Raw genomic sequence first — 22,788 nt, forward strand, 5'->3', positions numbered from 1 at the left:
AAATAATGCACAACCAAGCATTATTTTCCCTGGGTCGGGGCCACATTACCACCTCGAGTGTGCATTATTTTCTAATAATTCAACACCCCGGAATCAATTATTCCTTATATATTTCACCTAGGCTTGTCAACAATAAATTTATCCCTGAGCTGAGTCCCTCACAATCCTCAAGAAACAAGTCTTCCATGAACACTTGACTAACAACTTTTACTCTCTTTAGGGAACAAAGCATCATGGCATTGATGCTATGTGAATGCTCCTATCTGAAGCATGTGTGAAATCATGCAAATTCATTGCCCAATGAAGTGCATCATCAAGACAATAACATGGTGCCTGCATAAAAACATCATCAGATTTTGATTGTGTGAAGAAAAAAGCGCAGGAATGCCTAAAAGTATTTCAACGCGACACAGCCACTATGTTATACTATGCCACACCAGAGGTCTGCTACCCAACCCAAGCCTGACGGGTCCTGAAGAATTCCAGAAAGACAGTTCATCGCGATCTCACAACGCTTCAATGACTGCACAATGAATCTTTAACGCAACAGATGTGAAGGACTATAATCCGTTAAAGGGATAGTTCACCCAAAAATGAAAATTATGTCATCATTCACTTGCCCTCAATTTGTTCCAAACCTGTATACATTTCTTTGTTCTGCTGAACAGGAAGGAAGATATTTTGAAGGACGTTTGTAACCAGGCCGCTTTGGGGCACCATTGACTTCCGTAGTAGGAAAAAAAATACTATGAAAGTCAATGGTGCCCCAGAGGTTTCCCACATTCTTCAAAATATATTCCTTTGTGTTCAATAGAACAAAGAAATTTATACAGGTTTGGAACAACCTGAAGGTTAGTAAATGATGACAGAATTTTAATTTTTGGGTGAACTATCCAAGAGCTCGCTCAGATACTGGGGAGCTAAACCATTTAGTGCTTTGTACACTGTAAACCCTAATGCTCAAAATACTTAATTGATTTGAGTAGCACAAACTTAAATTAAACAAATTAGTTCAGTTAAATGAACTGTTATGAGTATTTAGCACTTTCCTACTGTTAAGAAAAATAAAAATCTTACTTCAACTTTGAGTTTCTTAACTTAAAAAAAAAATTCTCATTCAACTTTTTGGAATTCTGACAACTTATTAGGGTTTACATTGAAGTAATTAACTCATTTGATTTGCAAGAACTCAAAATAAAAAAAGTTTACTAAATCTTTTATGTTAATTGCTATCAAATTATATGAGCTAGCTAACTCAGTTCTTGAAGTTTGGAGCAATTAACATGCATGAATACTACAAACTCAAAACTTGATAGTTCTGCTTACTTAAAATTGGGAACATCATAACTCAAAAAAATTTGATGTAACTGATTACCTCAAATTTTTAGCACAACTTATTTGGGTTTACAATGTAAGTCATTAGCAAGTTTTTAAAATGTATACAATGTTTAACCCTTAAATGTATGAATGTTTCGCCAGTCATTCTTATATATTCGGGACTTTAGCAACCCTGATCTATATCTATAACACGGATGGATCTCTACCTGTCGTGATAATATAAAACTCTTCTGATATTAGAGTAACAATTACAGAAGAATAAAATGAAGCACATTTTGTTACCTTTGGGAGTGTTACAACACAGAAGGGGACAGCGACACAGGAATATAGGTGCAGATGTTTTATTGAACAACCAGAATGATGACAGAGTGCAGGTGAGTGAAGGCAGGTTAACACGTTGGCAGATATTGTAGAAGAACTGATACTTGTCTTGGTTTTGCAGGATTGGCAGATGGATGACAGACTTGGAGCTTGAGCAGACACAGATGAACTCACAGGAGACGAGGAGACAGGTAAGTATCTTCGGTGGAGTCCTTGAGGTAAGCAGACAGGTAAGATCATGTGCAAACGAGACCGGACAGTGACTGAGTGAGAGCGTGAGCCTTTTGTGCTGCTGATGAGGGTGCTGATGGGCTGCAGGTGAGGGTGATTAAAACTGTGGTGATGACGTGCGCTGAGTCTGTGTGAGTGTAGAGCCTGGCGTGTCTGTGACATTACCCCCCCCTCCACGGCCCGCTCCTGAGGGCTGTGGACCCCGACGTCGTGGTGGTCGGCCTCTGCCACGGGGTGCTGGTCTCTCTGGGTGAGTGGCATGCAAGGTGTCAAGTAGGCTGGGGTCAAGAATATATTATTCCTGGGGACCCATGAGCGCTCCTTGGGGCCGTAGCCCTCCCAGTCCACGAGGTGCTCAAGAAGACCACCACGACGCCGGGAGTCCAAGATGTCTCGTACCAGGTAAGCAACTCCATCATCTACGATGAGAGGAAGGGGGGGGTTCCTCGGCTGCGGCAGGCTCTGTGGGAACAGAAACGGAAGGATGGTGAGGTTTTAGCAAAGAGACGTGGAATGTGGGGTGAATTTTATACTCAGGTGGGAGCTGGAGCTGGTAGGTGACGGGGTTGATCTGCCGCAGGATGGTGAAAGGGCCAATGAATTTGGGACTCAGTTTCCTACAGGGCAGGCGCATCCTGATGTCCCTTGTTGACAACCAAACCTTCTGTCCCGGCTGGTAGTTGCGGGCGTTGGAGCGTCGAAGGTTGGCTGTCATTCTGCGCCTGCGTAGGGCTCGTTGGAGCTGATGGTGTGCAGAGTCCCAGACCCTCTCGCTCTCTCGGAACCAGTAGTCGACCGCTGGCACATCCGAGGGTTCCCCTGACCAGGGGAACAGTGGGGGTTGGTAGCCGAGTACGCACTGGAACGGGGTGAGTCCGGTGGTAGGCTGTCGCAGGGAGTTTTGGGCGTAATTGGCCCAACCCAGGAATTGGTTCCAAGAGTCCTGGTGGCCGTGGCAGAAGGTACGAAGGAAGCGGCTGATCTCTTGAATCTTCCGCTCCGTCTGCCCGTTCTTTGGGGGTGGTAGCCTGAGGAGAGGCTGACGGTCACACCTAGGAGTGTAAAGAAGGCCTTCCAGACCCTGGAGATGAACTGTGGCCCTCTATCTGACACGATGTCCTCAGGAATTCCATAATATCTGAAGATATGGTTAAACATAAGTTCAGCAGTCTCCATGGCCGTGGGCAGTACCCTTAAAGGAATCAGACGACATGACTTGAATCTGTCAACAACCACAAGTATGCAGGTACAGTTATCTGAGGCAGGGAGGTCAGTGATAAAATCAACTCCTAGGTGTGACCAAGGACGGTTGGGAACAGACAGAGGTTGGAGTTTACCGGAGGGAAGATGCCATGGACTCTTTGAGATGACGCATTTCTTGCATCCCTGCACGTACCTCCTGACACAGATGAACTCATAGGAGACGAGGAGACAACGAGGAGTTGAGGGAACACACAGGAGACAGGTAAGTGTCTTCAGTGGAGTCCTTGAGGTAAGCATACAGGTAAGACCATGTGCAAACGAGACTGGACAGTGACTGAGTGAGAGCGTGAGCCTTTTGTGCTGCTGTTAATGAGGGTGCTGATGGGCTGCAGGTGAGGGTGATTAAAACTGTGGTGATGATGTGCGCTGAGTCTGTGTGAGTGTAGAGCCTGGCGTGTCTGTGACAGGGAGCTTGGAAGGGTTCATTTTGAGCAGATGTTTTATGCCATCATCACTGTCCTCGTCAGAGCTCATTTCCCAGTACATTCAGCAAATGATAGTTTTGATATGTTTGAGATCACGAATATGAGCTTATTCGCAATCTCAAAAAACTATATAATTTTCAACATCTTCAAAATCATTATTTTGATCGCTGACAGCTTCACCAGATTGATCAAGTGTTAGTGACACTCATATTTGACTGTGTTCAGTACTCGCTCGGCAGTAAATCGCTGAGCCATTTCACGTTTTGCTAATGATATTTCACACTTCGGGTCATTAGCGACCCTATACGATTTTTTATTTTTATTTATTTTATTTTTTTATTGAAAGAGTGAAAGGTGACATAACATAACAAGAAGCCAATAGGCAGAAGTGGAAAAAAAAGAAGAAAAAAAGACAACAGAACAAAGATACAGAGATACATAAAGAAATAAAGATACACACCTACCTATGCATAAATATACATGTCATCTATCATGTACTAAAGTGCAAAGGTTATTCCACAGCTTTTCAGTAAATATAGGAAAGATAGGTGTATATTTATAACAGAAAGTATATATATAATATATACATATATCTGTGTGTATATTTATATATATATATATATATATATATATATATATATATATATACACACACACACACACATATACATACATACATATATATATATATATATATACACACACATACACATACATATACATACACATTCACATACATACAAAGATACGTAAATGTCAATATACATGGATACGGTATATACATTTTCTTTATAACATCTATTGTTATTAACATGGTACACTCAGTCAATTTAATTATCAAATATAAAGAACGAAATTGAAGAAATAGGATGCCTGTTGTTATAGTAATATAATAACAATAATAATAGAAATAATGAAACTATGTATTACGGAAGCCCTAAACGGCCATGGATTATTATTTTTTTCTATCTTGTTTTGTCGTGATCACGATTTATTTTCTCGTGATCTCGAGATAACAAAAGTTGTTTTGTCGTGATCACGACTTAATTTTCTCGTGATCTCGAGATAACAAAAGTTGTTTTCTCGTGATCACAACTTAATTTTCTCGTGATCTCGAGATAACAAAAGTTGTTTTGTCGTGATCACGACTTAATTTTCTCGTGATCTCGAGATAACTAAAGTTGTTTTCTCGTGATCACGACTTAATCTCTGCTGTAAATTACACAAATGTGCCAACAGGTGTCAGTATATTACCAAATATAACTGATGATGTGCGGTAAATTTCCACTTTACTGTATTTTTTCATATTGGCCCAGATTGTACGAGTTTCGGACAGAGAGAGTCTTCGTGATCGCTTTATTTTGTGCAGTATTGTGTGCGTTAAGTAATTAACTTAAATGTTAAATGCTTGAATATGATTATTTTGCTTGAAAGTGTATCTGTTATCGTTCTGACTAGTGCATGACTCACCACAGTTTCACGACCGCAATAGTTCGGTGTGATACTAAACTTATTGCTTATTAAAACTAATTTTGATGTCACTGTATAGTATTCTGTTTGCACCTTATTGTGTATCTTTAAGACGCCATTTTAATCATCGCAGTTTCAGTGTTCGTTTCACTCACTCAATGTATATTGATAAGAAATATGATAGCCTATGCCATTTAATTCAGTGATAGTGTGTAACCTATTTTCTACATTTCTTTGTTGAAAACAACACACATACATAAACACTCTTCTCAAACAGCATCCCAAGATAGTTTTACCCTATATCAACTGGATTAAAGTTTTGTTTTTTTGGAAATCTGGAGTATTGCACCTCTTTTTAATGGAAACTGGAGTAAGACAGTTTAATGATATCACAGACTATCCTACATGACGAATAAAAATAACAAACACATTATGTAATATAATTTTATTTCAAACGAATGAGGAAAATAAAGTGGGTTTAATCTAATAATTTTTAGAATTATAGAATAATCTGGCATCTTTCTGAAGGTACTCTGGCTGCGCTTGAGATGTTGAATGCTCTGTTGATCATTAAACATGTTAATTACACAAATAAAATGTTTAGCGTACATTTATTGAACAGTGATTGATTAGCCTATATGTATTTATTTATTGTAAACTTTATTATTAAGTGAAGTAAACATTTTGCTGAAATATCCACAAGATATAAGAGAGCATGATTTATCCGTCGATCAGATGCGCGTGAAAGTTGTGTTCGTTGCTATAGCAACAGTAGAATCCGGGTACAGTGTGTTTCAGAATCAATCACTGTAAAAATAACTTTTATCTCGAGATCACAAGAAAATAAGTCGTGATCACAAGAAAACAATTTTTGTTATCTCGAGATCACGAGAAAATTAAGTCGTGATCACGAGAAAACAACTTTTGTTATCTCGAGATCACGAGAAAATTAAGTCGTGATCACGAGAAAACAACTTTTGTTATCTCGAGATCACGAGAAAATAAGTCGTGATCACGACAAAACAACTTTTGTTATCTCGAGATCACGAGAAAATTAAGTCGTGATCACGACAAAACAAGATAGAAAAAAATAATAATCCATGGCCGTTTAGGGCTTCCGTAATGTATGTATACTTACCTACATGCCCACTCACATATACCAATATATAGGTATGTAGTAATATGCAAATTCCTGTTAACTTCGAATGCTATTAACACGTTATTTCCAGTAGATTCAATAAGACAGTATAGAGAGAGATGAAAAAAGAAAAAAAAAGAGGGAGAAAAAAAAAAGTTAGATGTTTAGGTGTATATATTCCATGGTAGTGTGTTAGTATAATTGCTATTGTTGCCACCACTGCTGTCCTTCAAATACTATAAGTTACACAATGATAAGAAAAATAAAATAAAATAAAATAAAATAAAATAAAATAAAATAAATAAATAAATAATAAAGAGAAAAGAGATCTTTGGATGGGAGAGAGACAGAGAGAGAGAGAGAGAGAGAGAGAGAGAGAAGGAAGAAAATTAGAGAAGGAGAGAGAGAGAAGTAGGAGAGAGAGAGAGAGAATTTTTTATTTTTAACCCATACTTTTATTAAATCAATAACAAAAAACAAACCATTATCACAAAACCAATCAACACAACAAAAGACTAAAAAATTAACCCCCCCTCAAACACAGTACAAAAAACCTCATTAAAACACCACTGCAATACAAAGGTATCCAAATCCCGCATCTCTTTATAATATTTAAACTCAACCGAGATCCTAGACCTAATAAATGCCTTAAACAACAGTTAACTTCATTTCCAATGTCAAATTTCTCCCTCCAGACATTATTACTTTTCTCACACAGTGTGGACTTGTACAATATCTTAACAAAACATTTGTAAATCACTTTTCCACTTAATTCTTCTAATAATAAGTCCATTCAAGTTTAACAAAATCTCCTTTAAATCTGGTGTAATCCAGTGCTCAGGAAAAGGGTCTCTCATTTCAGGAAGCAAATTTCCTTCCTCAAACCTTTTAAGAAATGACAATTCCTCTGCCGTCAATTTCTTTCTCCATAACTCCATGATTGTTGAGGTTTGCCGCAAAGATTTTTGTCCCAATAAAGATGCCACAGCCACAATGTCTTTCAATTCAGATCCAGCCACATTAATCATGTGACCAAGCTTTACAGTCTGAGTGTCACACAATCTCTGAGACAGATTCGGCACTTGATCCGTAATGTCCAAACGAGCCTCCTTAACTAGAGGCTCCTCTAACAACCAGAACAGAGAAGTAGCATTTTCTGGTCTTTTAATAATGAAAGATCCCCACACTTTAAACAATCCATGGTAGAATGAAGATAGTCCACTCAAATGTAGCTTTTTGGTATCCGTGAGGAACAAAGCAGTATCTAGTCCGAGTCCATCCACTCTGTGAAGAATGTTTTTTCGCAACTTCTCTCCATATCACATCCACAGAGCCTATTAAAAACTTCTGAATGAACTGTAACCGAAACGTTGCATATCTGCTTGATAGAGACACCAAACCTGGTCCTCCCTCCTCCACTGGCAAAAAAAGCATACTTTGAGGGACCCAGTGCAGCCTGTCCCAGAAGAAGTCCACTAATATTGTTTGTAAATGTGATAATAGTCCTGTGGGAGGTTCCACACAATGCCACATAGTTGAGGCTATTAAGTTGTTCAGAATTAGTACTCTCCCTCTAAAAGATAGCTGGGAGTGAATCCATCTCCATTTCTTTAGTCTGCCCTCCATTTTCTCTATAATCCCATCCCAGTTTTTCTGCTGCACAGATTCATCTCCAAGATCCACACCCAAATACTTAAGACCGAGTGGTATTTTTTTCATTTGCGACATGATCTTGCCATGCCGAGACAACTCTGCTACAACTCATCCTTAACCTTCAAGTAGTCCTCATTTCCTGTTTACACTTGTTGTCTTTGGGGTCAATATGACCCCAAAATTGAAAGCGTAATTGTAAAAAAAAATATAAATTTTCAATAATACAAATAATATATCATTTTTTTTTTTTTTTTTTTGCTTCTCATCTATACATTAATGCTGTGTTTTGGGAGATTTGAAGTACTTTTATACCCAGTTACTGCAAAATTACCCAAATTTATAAAATATTACATTTTTATGAAAAAAACGCTTTAATAAAGATAAAAAATAAATATAAGTTGTTTCAGGATATTGATCTAGCTGTTAGAAGCTGAATTCTGCCATCTGTTGGTTAGAAGAAAAAAAGTTTTAGAAAAAAAGTGACAATTACTATATCTGGCCAGCAGAGGCCCATAGAGATCCATTCATTTTTCTGGATGTGGCTTACTGCTCTTTTCTGATGAATATTTTGTAAATATATATATTTAAACATTTTAAAATACATTTTAATCAGTATTTTTGTAAAAGTCTATAATTTGTGGTGTAAAAATTTTGATTTTAGATTTAGATTTTTGTATGAATTATTGATTTTATTTGCCAATTTCTATAAAAATGCTCTATATTGCAGTCACACCTATTTGTGTGTTTGTGTGTGCGTGTGTAAGTGATCATATTCGTTCCACATTGCTTTTGTGCTCTAGTACCAGGCCTTCATTTATGTGTGAAAATTTTCAGATTTATGCATGAATTATTGTTATTTTTGCCAACTTCTATAAAATGCTTTCTATTGCAGTCACACCCCTGTGTGTTTATGTGTGTGTGTTTGTGTTTTTTTGTGTGTGTGTGCACATGTTTGTGTGATCATGTTCAATCCACATGTCTTTTGTGCTCTAGTCCCAGACCTTCATTTATGTGTGAAAATTTTCTGATTTATGCATGAATTATTGATTTTATTTGCCAATTTCTATAAAAATGCGCTCTATTGCAGTCACACCCCTGTGTGTGTTTGTGCGCACGCACGTACGTGTGTGTGTGAGTGGTCATGTTCATTCCACATTGCATTTGTTCTCCAGAACCAGGCCTTCGTTGTGGTATGAAATTTTTTGGATTTATGCCGGATTTATTGATTTTATTTGACAAATTAAAAAAAAAAAATTGTATTTTTTTCGCATTTCCCATTCATTTTCAATTGGGGTCATATTGACCCCAAAGACAACATTAATAAAAAATTTTTTTACATGCCTTTAGAATAACCGAATAAAGCCCATTTTTTGTGTGTGTGTGTGTGTGTGTGTGTGTACAGACAGATAAAGTAGGAAAAGTCCCAAAATTCCACTGAGATGAAGGGAACCATTTTTTTTTATTCAAGAAAAGTCGATTGGGGTCATATTGGGGACAAATATAAAAGGTGGGACATTAGAGAGGATTATTCTTTTCGCTGGTTGAATTAGCGGTACAACAGAAACCAGTGTATTTTGGATCACAACTCCACTTTGCACAACACTATCTCTATAACACTTTCTCTATAGCATCCAAAAAAATAACTACAGCGCTATTCATTCGGGAGGCAGACACAATACCATCATAACCGACAGCCTTCCCAACAGCCAAGGCACAATCTTCAACTGAACAATTAAAAGCAGGCACAACTTTAATGCCATGTCTGCGTGAAAGTTGGTCAAAACTTTGACCGGGCGCCACTGGCGCTGCCATAGTCACCCGGCAAACGCTGGCCTATGGCATCCTCTCACTGTATGCTTCACACAATAATTATTCCTCTACAAAATTATACCAAAACGTTAAGACAATCAACACTAAAACTCTTATGAAAAAACAGTGTGGGAAAAGCAGGAATAAAGAGAAAAAGTTCACTCTCACCACAGCAGCGTTCCCACTCACACGTTCCTCGCAACACTCACTCCGCACATGCGCACGAAAAGAGAGAGAGAGAGAGAGAGAGAGAACTTGCATTGTTTCATGCTGAAGATAGGGAATCATTGCGATATAACACAAATCCATTTCTTATTCATTCGTAGGTCATTGGCAGGCCCTTTCTAAGTCACTGGTGCATGACGTAGTTACGGCCTCGCCTTAGTTGATCGACACTACAACATTTTGCTCAACACATGAACCCATTTCTTATTCATTCGTAGGTCATTGGCAGGCCCTTTCTAAATCACTGGTGCATGACCCTATATGATTTTTACAATAAAAATGAATGGGAAAACAGGCATTCTTTTATAATTTTATGATTTAAAAAAAAAAAAAAATTAATATTGTTTATAATGAATTGATTGAGGAATACTAAGGAGGTTGATGTCTAACTTTAAAAAAATGAATGAGGAGGAGGGTAGTGAATGACGTGCCGGGTTGATAAAGACCCGAGGTATGCATTTAGAGGGTTAATAGGGAGCCAATGCAGTGTTGACACAACCGGACTAATATGGTTCTAGTAAAAATTCTAGCTGCTGCTTTTTGGAAGTGAGCAGGGCAACCACCCAGTAGAGCGTTACAGTAATCTAGCCTTGAGGTCATGAACGCATGAACTAACTGTTCCGCATTTTTCATTGAGAGCAAATGTCGTAGTTTAGATATATTTTTAAGATGGAAGAATGCGGTTTTACAAATGCTAGAAATGTGGCTTTCAATAAGCACTGTTGGCCACTCTGGGTTAGATTTTGGTGGCCAGTTAATTGTCCAGAGAGACACCTGTGTTAACAGAGTTTGTGATTCAGCTACAGTAAAACAAAAAGATGAACTGCCCATCGTTGTCCCGAATTTTATTTGTGTTATTTGGACAAACACAACAGTTGGCAACAAGGATTTTATAGATCATATGGAAGTGCTTTTTCCTAGTTGTTTTTTTTTTTTTTTTTTTTTTTGCCTGGGAGAAGTGATAAAGAGAGAAGAAACCCAGACTCACAAAGACTGAGGGGTAGATTCAGCATGAAATAGTAAGTGAAAGCAGAAAGATGGCAGGATATATCGGAAAGATTGATGCATTTGACAATGCTATGGATGATTGGACTTTTTACTGAGAACGAATTGAGCAGTATTTCAAAGCTAATGACATTGATAATAACAAGCGGGTGTCTGTTGTTGAGTGCGATAGGAGGGAAAGCTTATGCACTTCTGAGAAGCCTCACTGCTTCCACAAAGCCAATCTTAGTTTTGACAACATTGTAAAATTAATGCAAGAGCATCTAGCGCCAAAACCGCTGCTCATTGCAGAACGATTTAGATTTCATAAATGGAAACAGAATGACGGAGAGTCAATCGCAGTTTATGTCGCTGAATTAAAGAAGTTGCCAGAACACTGTCAGTTTGGGGATGGACTGAATGACATGCTGAGAGATCTAATCTGTGGCATTTCACAAGAGAGTATACAGAAAAGATTGCTCTGGGAGGCAGATCTAACATTCAAACGTGCGGTTGAAATTGCTGTTGCCATGGAAACGACTGCCAGAGATGCAGTGGAACTGTGATCAGGAGTGAAAGTGTCTGTAAACAAGGTGACCACTGCAGGTGAACCTAGAAAGGCGATACAAAAAGTTGAACTGTGTTATCGTTGTGACGGGGTGGACACAAAGCAAATCAGTGCAGATTCAAAACCGAAATATGCAGAAAGTGCAATAAAATTGGACACATACAAAGAGCATGTCGATCTGATGTACAATGCAGTGATAAACAGAGACAGTGCAAGGCTCAGAAAAAGAAAAATAGGAATGTGCATGTTGTCACTGAAAAAAAAAAAAAAAGATGAAGAAAATGATACGGGGTTGGCGAATTTAGAAATCTACAGTCTGAAAAGTGACTTAAAACAAGCAATCTGGCTTACACCTCAACAGCCAATCAGAATGGAATTGGACAGGTTCCACCATTTCAGTAATGTCACAGCATGAGTTTGCATTTCAAGACAGCTAAGTTAAAGCCATCGCCTGTCAAACTGAAAACATATACTGGTGAGCCCATAATTTCTCTAGGGGTGATGCCATGACTGTAAATTACAATGATCAACAGAGTCAGTTGGATCTGTACATAGTACGAACAGAGGGACTAGCACCTTAGGGACATGACTGGAAATCCATAAAGTCTGCAAGTCACAGTTACTGCATTACCGTGCACTCAAAAGAAACTGGAAAAAGTGCTGAACAGGGGCTGCAGCAGTGTTTCAATCAGGAATAGGAACTCCTTGGATGAGAACGCTGTTCCGATGTTTCACAAGTAAAGGCCCGTCCTTATCCTATTCGCCAGAAATTGGAAACTGGATCAGTTGGAAGCTGAAGGAATACTTTCAAAAGTTGACTAGAGTCCCTGGGCCACTCCCGTTGTTCCTATTACTAAGAAAGACGAAACTGTAAGACTGTGTGGGGATTTTAAAGTCTCTGTCAACCCTGTATGGCAGGCAGAACAATATCCACTACCAAGAAAAGAGGATATTTTTGCTACACTTTCAGGAGGACAGCTCTTTAGCAAGCATATTTACAAATGGAAATGGACTCAAAAGTGTTCTTGACTATCAATACTCACAAGGGCTTGTACCGCTATAACAGGCTTGTAACAGGTGACAGTGACAGTAGTCACTTGGAGAACTTAACACGAATCTTAAAGCGATTGGAAGAGTATGGACTGCATGCAAGACGTGATAAGTGTGAATGTGATCACATATTGTTAGGGCTGGGCGATATGGCAAAAATGTAATCTCAATCATTTTTTCCCATATTGATTGATAACGATATATATTTCAATATATAAACTGTTAATGCTGCCAGCTTTAAAAGAGTATCCCAACTATGACTGAAGACACAAAAATTTGAGGGTTCATTAATTACATTTTAAAGTATAGTTTATTAACAAAAACAGATTACACATTTGCCCTTAAAAAATTAAGACAACTTACTAAAATAAATTAAAAACTAGAAGTTGTGACAAAAGAAGGTAAATGAAAGTAAATGTGCAAAATGTGAACATAAAACTGTTGTAAACATAATTTGTAAGTAACACAAGTTTTTTCTTTTCCAGAAAGACAAGTCTACATCGTCTGGCTTTAAGAGGTAGATTAAATGTGCAAAATGTAAACATAAAACTATATAACTAGAAATTGCACACAATTTGTCAAACTTTTGTCAAACATTTTTTTTTTTTTTTGGTCAGGAAGACTAGTCTCAGTCTGCCAGGAAGACTAGACTGTCAGCAGTGTCTGGCTTTAAGAGGTAGATTAAATGTGCAAATTGTAAACATAAATATATTCAACTTCTATTCATCACAATTTGTAAAACCGGGTTTTTTTTTGTTTTGTTTTGTTTTTAACCAGACCAGTCTCAGTCTGTCAACAGTATCTGGCTTTAAAAGTTAGATTAAATGTGCAAAATAAAACTATAACATAAAACTACACAATTTCTAGCCAGTGCACAAAATTTGTAAAACGTTTACAGATTTTTTGCCAGAAAGACTAATCTGTCCACTGTGTCTGGCTTTAAGGCTGCCCTGTTGCATGATACAATATTACCCCCTGTGCTAAAAGCATGCTCTGAGGGTGAGCTTGTGACAGGAATGCACAGGTAACGTTTTGCCAGAAGGCTCACTCTGGGGTATGTTGCTAAATTAATCTTCCACCATGCCAAAGGGTTGGTCTCGCTGTATGCAATAGGACCTTGCAGGTAGCTGTTTAGTTCAGCCTCAATAGCCTGCTGTTCTGTCAGATCAGATGTTGCAGCAGACTCAGTGTGGGACTTCTTGAAAAAGCTGCCCAGTGTCATCTTCTGCAATTTGGCTGGTGTTGCAGCACCATCATGTCTCCTCCCAGTGCAGTGGATGGTAAGGCAGGAGTAGCTTGCGATGTGCTCTGACATTCATCCAGCATCTGAGCCACGGTTCTGGATCTCACAGCCTCAACCTTGTCATCTTTGATGTAGCGCGTCTTGAAACGAGGATCAACAAGGGATGCTATGTTCAGAAGGTCATCAGTGGCTGCATCGTCATATTTCTCATTCAGATAGTTGATGACAGAAGCCTTGATGGTCTTGGTAAGCTCTGAGTCATCAGCTACAGGTTTCAAGACCTCCTCATTGAAAAGATGCAGAACAGGCTTCAGGTATGACACACTTACATATTCTTCACCAGAAAGGACATCAGTGAAGTCAGCAAGTTGGTTTAGAGCCTTGCAAACAGACTCTAGAACATCAACGTCCTGCCATGAGGGAGCCAAGTGCCTTGTTTTTTTATCAGCTTTTGCAATGGCCTTCTCCTGCTCTAGCACTCATACTATCATGGCATGGTGAGACCCCCACCTGGTGGGTGATTCTGTGATCAACTTGTGCTTTGGCAGCTTGAGCTCCTCTTGAGTGTCCGCTAGTTCTTTTCTTTTTCCATGAAAAGGAAAAAGCATTGACCACACACCCATGGCTCTTTGGATTCTCTGGTCTCTCATACTCCCCTCTGATGAGGAAGAAAACAGTACAGGTGCATCTCAATAAATTAGAATGTCGTGGAAAAGTTCATTTATTTCAGTAATTCAACTCAAATTGTGGAACTCGTGTATTAAATAAATTCAATGCACACAGACTGAAGTACTTTTGAGTCTTTGGTTCTTTTAATTGTGATGATTTTGGCTCACATTTAACAAAAACCGTCCAATTCACAATCTCAAAAAATTAGAATACTTCATAAGATCAATAAAAAAAGGATATTTTAAACAGAAATGTCAGGCTCCTGAAAAGTATGTTCATTTATATGCACTCGATACTTGGTTGGGCCTCCTTTTGCATGAATTACTGCATCAATGCGGCATTTTAAAGTCTGCCATCAGCCTGTGGCACTGCTCAGGTGTAATGGAAGCCCAGGTTGCTTTGATAGCGGCCTTCAGGTCATCTGCATTGTTGGGTCTGGTGTCTCTCATCTTCCTCTTGACAATACCCCATAGATTCTCTATGGGGTTCAGGTCTGGTGAGTTTGATGGCCAGTCAAGCACAGTAACACCATGGTGATTGAACCAGCTTTTGGTACCTTTGGCAGTGTGGGCAGGTGCCAAGTCCTACTGGAAAATGAAATCAGCATCTCGATAAAGCTTGTCAGCAGAAGGAAGCATGAATTGCTCTAAAATTTCCTGGTAGATGGCTGCGTTGACTGTGGACTTCAGAAAACACAGTGGACCAACACCAGCAGATGACATGGCAGCCCAAATCATCACTGACTGTGGAAACTTCAAGCAACATTGTTTCTGTGCCTCTCCACTCTTCTTCCAGACTCTGGTACCTTGATTTCCAAATGAAATGCAAAATTTACTTTCATCTGAAAAGAGGACTTTGGACCACTGAGCAACAGTCCAGTTCTTTTTCTCCTTAGCCCAGGTAAGACGCTTCTAACGTTGTCTTTGGTTCAGAAGTGGCTTGGTACGTGGAATGTGACAGTTGTAGCCCATTTTCTGAAGACGTCTGTGTGCAGTGGCTCTTGATGCACTGACTCCAGCTTCAGTCCACTCCTTTTGAAGCTCTCCTAAGTTTTTAAATCGGCTTCACCTGACAATCTTCTCAAGCCTGCGGTCGTTCCTTTTGCTTGTACACCTTTTCCTATCACACTATGATCATATAACACCAATTTTATCATCTCTTCACTGGTTACCTATTAAGTTCTGTATCGATTATAAAGTACTGCTAATGACCTATAAGGCTCTAAATGGTTTAGCTCCTGTGTACTTAACCGATCTGTTATCGCCCTACAATCCTTCACGCTCTTTAAGATCACAAAACTCTGGACTTCTGGTTGTACCTAGGATAGCTAAGTCCTCTAAAGGAGGGAGAGCGTTTTCACATTTGGCTCCTAAACTCTGGAATAGCCTTCCTGATAATGTTTGGGGTTCAGACTCGCTCACCCAGTTTAAATCTAGATTAAAGACACATCTCTTTAGCCAAGCGTTCACATAATCCATCTCATATCAGATCAATTGCACATGACTATCTTTGCTTAATGTTATGAACAGCAGCTATGCTAATTATTCTCCATTTGCTTTTCTGTTTTCTGTTTGTGACTAGAGAGTACATCAGTTTCAGTTTGGATCCAGCCTCTTAAGAAGACCTCAGATGACTAAAACTTTGGAAGAGACGGCGCCAACTCCTGCGATGACTTCAGAAGATGCAACATCTGGATCAACACGCACATTCGCAAATTTCTATATATCCTAATTATTGTTAATATGTAATTCATTTTTCCAGGAGATCTTTGCTTCTACCTTCAATTAAATTGCAAACAGTGATTGTATATTAATCGCCTAAATTATTACATTATTAGCTAACTGCATTCTCCAAATTGTAATGTTGACATGCATTCTCTGTAAAGCTGCTTTGAAACGATATGTATCGTGAAAAGCGCTATACAAATAAATGTGAATTGAATTGAATTTTTCCTTCCAGTCAACTTTCCATGAATATGCTTTGGCACAGCACTCTGCGAACAGCCAGCTCTTTCAGCAATGACCCTCTGTGGCTTACCCTCATTGTAGAGGGTCTTGATGATCATCTTCTAGACAACTGTCAAGTCAGCAGACTTCCCCATGACTTCTGTTGGGATTACTGAACTAAACCCAGTATTTATACCCTGAGAATGGTAATTTAATAGAACTTGAAATTAAATATTCTAATAATTTGAGATACTGACTTTTTGATTTTGATGATCAGCAAGCTGTAATCATCAAAATGAAAACAAAAAAGTCTGGAAATATTTTACTTTGTCTAATAAATCTAGAATATATTTAAGTTTTACTTTTTGAATTAAATTACAGAAAAAAAAAAAAAAAAACTTTTTCATGACATTCTAATTTATTGAGATGCACCTGTATATAAGCACATGTTTAGAAACTTTACAAGGCATAAAAGATTATAAAAGTTACTTCTGTTTGTGATGATAAAAAGTATTTTGTGATTATAAATTACAATGTCATAACATTTTTAATCAACATAATGAAAAACTTTAATCATATTTTGATTTTGAATCATAAATTGAATCATAACTGAATTAATTATGAGAAATGATCACAAGTTATTATTGTAAAATTTAATAGATGCATTACACACTTTTTAAAACATTAACAGCATTTAACATGCTTAATATATATGCACATTATTTATCAAATAGCGTCAAGCAGGGCTAGACGATAACCTTTTATTTTTATTTATTTTCTGTCGCTGCCTTTACAGCGCACAACCACACGCAAGCATTTTATAAATTATGCATAATCAAACGTGACAGCCTTAAATGCTGTAATATCAATTTGGATATGTTATAAATCCTCATATGCTATTTTTAGCACTGAAAACTTGACTTTTTTAAATGTTAGATGCTTATTACCTTACAAATGGCTAGATGCAGCCGGTGACCGAAACACTGCAGGCGAGTCCAATGTTTAAGTGAGACAGCCTTGACAATGTTTGCGCCGTTGAACCCGTCTTGCTCCACTGTGTTTAATTTAAGTCAAGTCAAATCAAGTCACCTTTATTTATATAGCACTTTTTACAATGTAGATTGTGTCAAAGCAGCTTTACATTGATAACTGGTACATTATTTGGCTGCACAGCAGCTCTTAAAGAATAGTGTCAATGCAGGCAGATCAAAGCACTGTTGAATATCAAATGTCAAGTCAAATGTCAAGTGTCCCCAACTAAGCAAGCCAAAGGCGACAGCGGCAAGGAACCCAAACTCCAACAGGTGACATCAGGTGGCAGACAAGTGGCAAATAGGTGTTAAAATGGAGAAAAAAACCTTGGGAGAAACCAGGCTTAGTCGGGGGGCCAGTTCTCCTCTGGCCAACAGCGCTTTGTTACGATTCAGGTTGCTATCATAAGTCCGATAGGATCGCAACATTCAAAGTATTTATTTCAGTTCCATCCAGTTGAGGATCGTATTCATCACGCCGGTATGGACGGTTGTTGAGGAACTGTGTCGTGGCTCTCGTGTCGATGAGGCCTTCACAGTGGATGATCTAGTTGACTCAATCTCTGCTGATACTTCAGGGCTGCGTTGTGGTCGTGTCAAGGCGCAGGTCCTTGGTCTCACCTGGATACGGCCCGGATCCGGTTGACTACGGTAAACCTCGGGATAAACAGAAAGACTAATATTAGCGTAGATGCCATTCTTCTTCTGATGTAACGAGTACATCAGGTGTTATAGGAAGTGTTCCCGGTTCCGGCTGACCTAATTTATGCAGCCTAATAATCCTTTAATGGATTTGAAAATATAAATTGATAGTGTGTTATGTGTATGCCAGGTTAAAGAGATGCGTTTTTAGTCTAGATTTAAACTGACAGAGTGTGTCTGCTTCCCGAACAATGCTAGGAAGTTTGTTCCAGAGTTTAGGTGCGAAATAGGAGAAGGATCTACCGCCTGCAGTTGATTTTGATATTCTAGGTATTATCAGCTGGCCTGAATTCTGAGATCGCAATAGACGTGAAGGACTATAATGCTTTAAGAGCTCGTTCAGGTACTGGGGAGCTAAACCATTTAGTGCTTTGTAAATAATTAGCAAGATTTTAAAATCTATATGATGTTTAACAGGAAGCCAATGCAGTGTTGACAGAACTGGGCTAATATGGTCATACTTCCTAGTTCTAGTAAGAACTCTAGCTGCTGCATTTTGTATGAGCTGCAGTTTATTTATCAGGCGAGCAGAACAACCACCCAGTAAAGCGTTACAGCAATCTACCCTTGAGGTGATGAACGCATGAACTAACTGTTCTGCATTTTTCATTGAGAGCATATGTCGTAGTTTAGATATATTTTTAAGATAGAAGAATGTGGTTTTACAGATGCTAGTAACATGGCCTTCAAATGAAAGATTGGTATCAAAGAGCACACCCAGGTTCCTAACTGATGACGAAGACTTAACAGAGCAGCCATCAAGTGTTAGACAGTATTCTAGGTTATTATGTGAAGAAGTTTTTGGTCCAAAAATTAGAATCTCTGTTTTTTTTTAAATTTAGTAGTAGAAAAATTACTGGTCATCCAATTTTTTATATCAGCTATGCATTCCGTTAATTTTGTGAATTGGTAAGTTTCGTCAGGGCGCGAAAAAATATAGAGCTGAGCATCATCAGCGTAACAGTGAAAACTAACGCCATGCTTCCTAATGATATCTCCCAAGGGTAGCATGTACAGAGTGAAAAGCAACTGTCCTAGTACCGAGCCTTGCGGTACTCCATATTGAACTTGTGATCAATATGACATTTCTTCGTTTACTACTACTATTTAAAAGAATATTGTGATCAATAGTGTCAAATGCAGCACTAAGATCCAGTAACACTAATAGAGAGATACAACCACGGTCTGATGATAAGAGCAAATCATTAGTAACTCTAATGAGAGCAGTCTCAGTACTATGGTACGGTCTAAAGTTTTTGGTACGTGTCCTAGTGATAAAGATGAATTGACAATATTAAGAAGAGGATCTATGACCTCTGGAAGCATCTCTTTCAATAGCTTAGTCGGTATAGGGTCTAACATACATGTTGTTGATTTTGATGATTTAACAAGTTTAGACAATTTTTCCTCAGGGACACTACAATGCACTATCTGATGCGATACTGTAGTAGACGGTTGCATGGTTATAATTTTGTCTCTAATATTATCAATCTTGCAAGTAAAGAAGTTCAAGTCATTACTGCTGTGCTCTTTGGAAACATCAGAAGTTGAAGCTTTATTTCTTGTTAATTTAGCCACTGTATCAAATAAATACCTAGGGTTGTGTTTATTTTCTTCTAAAAGATTTGAAAAATAGGCAGATCTAGCAGATTTTAAGGCCTTTCTGTACTCAATCATTCTCTCTCTCCACGAAATGCGAAATACTTCTAGTTTTGTTTTCTTCCAGCTGCACTCCATTTTTCTGGCTGCTACTTTTAGGGCCCGAGTGTGCTTATTGTACCATGGCATTGAATTAATTTCCTTACTCTTTTTTAAACGCAAAGGAGCAACTGAGTCTAATGTGCTGGAAAAGACAGAGGCAATAGTTTCTGTTGCAACATCGAGGTCTTCTAAGCTGTCTGGTATGCTAAGGCGATGAAACTGATCAGGAAGATTATATAAGATTATATAAAGCGATCTTTAGTGGTAGAAGTGATGGTTTTACCATATTTATGGCCAGGAGGCAGTTTAGCCTCCTTGAATAAATGTAGTATACACGAGACTAGATAATGATCTGAGATGTCGTCACTCTGCTGCAGAATTTCAACAGCATCAATATCGATTCCATGTGACAATATTAGATCTAAAGTATGATTACGACAATGAGTGGGTCCTGACACGTGTTGTCTAACACCAATAGAGTTTAGAATATCTGCAAATGCCAATCCTAATGCGTCTTTTTTATTATCTACATGGATATTAAAATTACCAACAACAAGGACTTTATCTGCAGCTAGTACTAACTCCGATAAAAAAATCAGCAAATTCTTTGATAAAGTCTGTATGGTGGCCTGTATACAGTAGCTAGCACAAATGTCAACTTACATAACGTTACGTAAAGTAGCATCATTTTGAAGGAATTATATTTGAAAGACTTTTGACTAATACTGTAAATATTACTATAAATTACAGCAACACCTCCCCCTTTGCCTTTCTGACAAGGATTGTGTCGATAATCATAACCTTGAGGGCTAGACTCATTTAGAGTAATGTAATCATCCGGTTTTAGCCAAGTTTCTGTCAAACACAGTACATCTAGATTATTATCTTTGATAATATCATTTACAATAAGTTATTTTGAAGAAAGGGATCTAATATTTAACAACCCAAGTTTTATCATTTGTTTAGCATTATTATCTCTATTTTTTATTTGTTGAACATCAATTAAATTTTTACCATTAAATGGGTTTGGAAGTTTTTTGTTTTTACTAATTCGGGGTACGGACACAGTCTCTATGTGATAATATCTAGGTGTACGAGTTTCCATGTGTTGGGAATTATCTGACTTCTGTAACGTGAGGCAGCTAGCAGACGGTCGGTTTAGCTGGTATGTCTGCTTCCTGACCTGGGCCCTAGTTTGTCATGTTTCAGTTCTAAGACTATGTGCCATATTACTAGAGAGAAGAGCAGCACCATCCCGGGAGGGATGAATACCATCTCTTTTCAACAGGTCAGGTCTGCCCCAAAAACTTTTCCAATTGCCTATGAAACCTATATTATTTTGCGGACACCACTTAGACAGCCAGCCATTGAGTGATGATAATCTGCTAACTATCTCATCACTCCGACGAACAGGAAGGTGGCCAGAGCAAATTACTTCTCCTGACATTGTACTTGTGAGTTCACACACCTCTTCAATGTTAATTTTAGTGATCTCTGACTGGCGAAGTCGAACATCATTAGTGCCGATGTGAATAATAATTTTAGAGTATTTACGATTAGCATTAGCCAGCACTTTTAAATTTGCTTTGATGTCAGGTGCTCTGGCTCCCGGCAAACATGTGACTATGGTGGCTGGTGTCTCTATTTTCACATTCCGTGTAATAGAATCGCCAATAACTAGGGCACTTTCAACAGGATTCTCAGTGGGTGTTTCACTGAGTGGGGAGAACCTGTTTGATGTTCCCTGCTGCGCAGGCTCTACAGCCAGAACCGAACAATGTACAGAGTTCACTAAGCTAGTCGCATCCAAAACAGTATCTGAAGCTCTTGCATTCTTACTATCCTTGATTAAAGTTTGGATGCGTGTCTCTAATTCTGAGATTCTCTCTGTCAGCCTGACTATTTCCCTAGATTTATGACATGTAAATCCCTCATTGCTGACAGAGAGAGCTATGCTGAACATGTGGCAAATGGAACAGGATATAACACTGGGAGAGGATGACATGACTCACCGTGTTTGTAGACTGATCCGAGTTACCACAGCTGTTTGATGAATGCATTGAAAAAGGAGCGCGCGAGGGATTGATGAAAAGTTAACAAGCTCTCCCAACGAAGGTCTGTGAACCATTCCTCAAAAACTGCAACAAATGCCCCTGGTTGCCATGGTGTTTACGTCTTAAAAGAATGTGGAACTTTGCTCCAAACTCACTCAAATCAGGCCACAGTGAAGACACAAAGCCTGTAAAAACAGATTTTTCTGCCTCAATTTATAGACAAAGGAACATGCATCCCAGGACATCGAGTGTATGATTATGGCTGTCTTGTGCCTTTTGTATGGTTTTTTTTTTTGTGCATATTTTATGATAAGTACCAATGGTTAATGTAACCTCACCTATACCAAGTTTGGGGTCTACGAGTTTGTATTTTGAAGATGTAAATGATTGTGTATATGATATGTCATTACTTGTGCAACATATTAGTATTACAAGAATCTTTAATAGTTTCTTCATCAATACCCAAGACAGTTACATATGCAAATGCCCTGCTAGATGGACAAAAGATCATAAAAACTCCCCCACAGCGGAATTTTCCTCTCGGAGATTTCGGAGATCTCATTGGTCAGGTCAAACTTAAGAGGTGTGACTTCTCCCAGATTTTAACACTCACAGGTCGGGAAACGCGCCGGCGTGTTTTGCTGGATATTTTCACATAGCAGCTCCGTCACTTTTTGTCATAGAGACAGGAGTAATATATCAATTGAAGCTATAGAATGTCTTCTTTTGTTTGTGTACACTCACAGTAAAAACTAAATGTTGTGCTTTTTGCAAAATAAAGAAAACTAACATGATGCGCAACCTGTCATCTCTCTCGGAATGAAGTCCAATCTGATACTCCTTCAGAAAATGAACTGTAACTTAGTGAATACTAATCAAACAAAAATGAGACATATGTCTAAAGAAACGTTGGAATGCCAGGTTTTAAATCATGTAAGTCAAATTGAAAACTAATATTCTCTGTTTA

The 22,788-nt window shown here is 38.4% G+C and overlaps 1 protein-coding gene across 3 annotated transcripts in view; it reads right to left on the reverse strand.

Annotated features, from left to right (window-relative positions):
• LOC127501088 (SH3 and cysteine-rich domain-containing protein 2-like) overlaps window positions 1–22,788 on the reverse strand; it is a 240,555-nt gene that overhangs the window by 129,160 nt on the left and 88,607 nt on the right. The gene's annotated exons all lie outside the window — the stretch shown is intronic.

This window comes from Ctenopharyngodon idella, chromosome 19, assembly GCF_019924925.1.
Source record: "Ctenopharyngodon idella isolate HZGC_01 chromosome 19, HZGC01, whole genome shotgun sequence".
Classification (NCBI taxonomy): domain Eukaryota; kingdom Metazoa; phylum Chordata; class Actinopteri; order Cypriniformes; family Xenocyprididae; genus Ctenopharyngodon; species Ctenopharyngodon idella.